Source organism: Megascapheus bottae, chromosome 31 (assembly GCF_031878675.1).
Source record: "Megascapheus bottae isolate mThoBot1 chromosome 31, mThoBot2.hap1, whole genome shotgun sequence".
Taxonomy (NCBI): Eukaryota; Metazoa; Chordata; class Mammalia; order Rodentia; family Geomyidae; genus Megascapheus; species Megascapheus bottae.
The window spans coordinates 6,612,875-6,617,027 of NC_143539.1; positions in this window are offsets into that span (position 1 = coordinate 6,612,875).

Consider the following 4,153-nt stretch of genomic DNA (forward strand, 5'->3'; position numbering starts at 1 on the left):
GCTATGGCTCAAAGTGGTAGAGTGATAGCCTTGAACAAAAGAGTTCAGGGATAGCACCCAGACCCTGAGTTCAATCCCCACAGTCAAAGAAAAAAAAAGATTTAAATATTCTAAGATTGTAAGGGTCCACAGTCTGGGACCTCTGTATGATTCCAAGGCTATAATTCTGTAATATTCCTTTGTGTGCCTCTCCATGTGTGTGCCCTCACATGGGGGTGTCCCCTTCAGGCCTGTGCAATGCATGAGGGAATGGACCTTCCCCCTAGGGAATGGACCAACTCTCTTCCATTGGGCCACGCTGCCCCCCTTGAGCCAGTCCCTCATCCTTGGAATCCTACAGAATGTGGATTTGGGTACCTCATAAAAATGTCAATCACTGCTGTTGTCTCCTGTCTCCATTCACCATTTGTCTCCCATCCCTGAAAATTCCATTTCCCCAATGGTGAAAAAGACTGGTGTGTGGCCAGGAGTTTGGCCTAGTGGTAGAGTGCTCACCTAGCCTGCACGAAGACCCAGTTTGATTCCTCAGTACCACACACATAGAAAAAAGCCGGAAGTGGTGCTAAGGCTCAAGTGGTAGAGCTCTAGCCTTGAGAAAGTCCAAGGACAGTGCTCAGGCCCTGAGCTCAAGCCCAGGACTGGCAAAAAAAAAAAAAAAAGACTGGTGTGTTAGGCACTGGTGGCTCAGGAATGTCATCCTAGTTACTCTGGAAGCTGAGATTTGAGGATATGGGTTCAGAGCTAGCCCAGCTGGGAAAATTCATGAGATTTCTCTTTTCCAGTTAACCAGCAAAAGGCTGGAAGTGGTAGAGTTCCAGCCTTGAGGGGAAAAAAAAAAAGGCAAAGTTGAAATTATGAGGTCCTGAGTTCAAATCCTAGTATCATCAACCACCCCTCCTTCCCCTCCAGAAAAAGAAGGGTTGGGCAGGGTGCCGTGGCTCACTCCTGTAATCTTAACTACTCGGGAGGCTGAGATCGGAGGATCACTGTTTGAAGCCAGCTGGGGCACTAAAGAACACAACTCTTATTTCTAGTTAACCAGTAGAAAATGGGAAGTGGGGCTGAGGCTCTAGGGATAGGGTGGTAGTATTGAGCTAAAGAGTTCAGTGAGCATGCCCAGGCCCAGGGGTAGGGAGGTAGCCTTGAGCTGAAGAGCTTAGGGACATAGGCCGGGAGTTTGGCCTAATCGTAGAGTGCTTGCTTAGCATGCAAGAGCAACCGGGTTTGACTCCTCATACCACACACATAGAAAACTGGAAGTGGTGCTGTGGCTCAAGTGGTAGAGCGCTAGCCTTGAAGAAAAAGCCCAAGGACAGCGCTCAGGCCCTGAGTTTAAGCCCCAGGACTGGCAAAAACAAACAAAAACCCTCAGGGACAGCACCCAGGCCCAGAGTTTCAAGCCCCAAGACCCCCCCCCCCCAAAAAAAAGGGTTCTTGAGTGTAGTAGTGCATATCTGTAATCCCCAAGTGTTTAGGCAGGCTGCAGCATGGGAATATTGAGTTTGAGGTTATCCTGAACTGCAGAGCCAAATCTTACCTCATTAAAAAAAAAAAAAAAAAAATTTGAGGCTGGTGGCTCAAGCCTGTAATCCTAATTACTCAGGAGGCTGAGATCTGAGGATCAAGGTTCAAAGCCAGCCCAGCCTGGGCACAAAAGGACCAGAGACTCTTATCTCCAATTATCCTCCAGGGTAGGGTAGTAGCCTTGAGCTGAAGAGCTCAGGAATGCACCCAAGCCCCAGGACCAATACCAAAAAAAAAAGAGAGAGAGAGAGAGAGAAACACAATCAACAAAAAGGAACAAGGAAACCTCAGGCTTTCAGAAAACCCCTGGTGAGGCATAAGCCTGCTCATGCTGATTGAGAATCCTACCAGATATCTGCATGTACTCCAACATAACTAGACATGTGAGTTAAGAGACAAGCTCAGGCACAAACACACATCTAATAAATCACACAGATAGAATTTTACAGACATGTGCAGGCAAGTACCCACCAAGAACAGGAAGAAATCAGAGTTTACCAATGACCCACACACATGGAGATACCAACAGGTCCTCCCCACACCCCAACTGTTCAGTCTCTCAGTCTCACGTGGAGACACAGGCAGCAGAACACCTCTGATCCACAGACTCACAGAGGGACTTCCTCCAAGATGAGGCCCTTCTGGAGCTTCACCAAGATCCCTGGCTGCCACTTGTTCTTGGGTGGGTCTGGTTTTTCCAGATGGAGGGGAAAAAAATAAATAATAATAATAATCGTAGGCAGCGCCCGGACGCCCCCTGGTGGCGGATCCCGGGCACAGTTCCAGCCCAGCTACAAAAAAGTTTTTGTTTTTGGAAGTCGTCTTTCGTGGGGAGCTGGGAGGGGAGAGGAAGTCGGGCGTGGGTGAGGGGCGGGGTGTCTGGACTGGAACCGGGGGGCCCACGTGGGGGTGCCTTGTCCCGCCGCTGAGTGGGTGCTGGATGTCGCGGCTGTCGCACAGCAGGTCCTAGGGACACTTGTCTGGCCACGCTGGGCATCTGGGCTGCAGAAGAGGCGTTCTCCAGGTCGCAGGGTATCCTGTGACCGCCATTGATTTAAATGTGTGCCGCGGATGGCTTTTGTGTGTGTGTGTGTGTGTGTATGCGTACACGCTGACCCTGGGGCTTGAACTCGGTTGCCTAGGCACTGTCCCTGAGCTTTTTTTTTTTTTTTCTGCTCAAGGCTAGGGAGGGCTCTACCACTTGAGCCACAGCTCCACTTCTGGCCTTTGTTGTTGTTTCACGGAAGATGAGGGCCTCAGGGACTTTAACGCCTACAGGCTGGCTTGAGCCTGCGGTCCTCAAGATCTCAGCCTCCTGAGTAGCCGGGATGGCGGGCGTGAGCCACCCGCGCCGGGCGGCTGGGTGTCTGCTCCGTGCATCTCGACTGTACCTCGTGGTGACGTTTTTCTGTGTGTGTGTGTTTGAAGATGCGACAGGTGGTGCAGCATGAAAGATCTTGAGACGCCGTCACGCTTCCAGGGGTTCGGAGATGGACGGTAGGGAAGCCTAATAGACAGGACAGATGTGAAGCTTTCGGGGTGTAAAGGATTCCGGGGGGTAGGGGGTGGGATTGTGGAGATCTGCAGACGCTCTGGAAATCTTTGCGGAGGGCGAACCTCTATGATCGCGTGCAGAGCGGCCGTGCACGTGGGGCTGCGAAGCCGGGGTGGCGGGGAAAGCGCCCGAGCGCAGGAGCACCGGGAGGGGGCTGCACATCGCAGCCCTTCCACACTCTAAAATGGCAACTTTTTTTAAAAAAAAATTTTTTTTTAAGAAGCAATTGAGTTTCTAACCGGTAATGGATAACATCACAACTTAAAACTCTCCTGCTCATATTTTCCAGTGGAGTTTTAACCGGAGGGGAAAGCAAAAAAAAAAAAAAAATAAATAAATAAATAAATAAAAGGCGTCCGCAGCACGACGGCCAATCCCGTTAGCTTTTCGTAAAACCAACAGGCTCCACCCACCAGAGTGCGATAAAACCGGAGCTGTGATTGGTTGACCGCTTGTTTTGAAACCGCCCTAACGGCAAGGGGCGGGCCCTCTGGGAATTCGTCCCTATTTCCGGTTTCTTAAAGGCAACAGGAAAGAGAGGTTTCTGACGGACGGATTTTTTCCCCTCCCCTCCTCACTCGCACGCGCGCGCGCACACACATACACTCACCCTGCCCCGCCCCGTCTATCCCGCGATTTGATTGGTGCTAGTGATTTTACCCGCTCAGACTTCTCAAGGGGCGGGAGATGTAGACCAATCAGCATAGGTGTTACGGAGTCACTTTAAGTTGGATGAAAGCACGGGATAGGAAAGGCCCTGGGAGGGAGGGAGGGAGGGCGGGTGGCGCTCATTCCGAAATCTCAACGCCCATTGGTCCAAGTCATTGCTCCCTTCCCCTCATTTGACCTTTGAGCAGCGGGCGCGCGGACGCTGGCCAATCAGCACGCGCTCCGCCTCCTGCCTTTTCCCGCCCTCCGCTCCGGGCTGCGGCTCCCGACGTAGGCCAACGCTTCCTCTTCGGCAACTCCGAGCGCCCTCTCGCTGTTATTTTTTTTGAAAGCCACACTTTGATTGGCTGAACCTCCGGGTCCGCGCCCGTTGCCCTCGCGCACGGGCCAATTGGCACCTGTGTT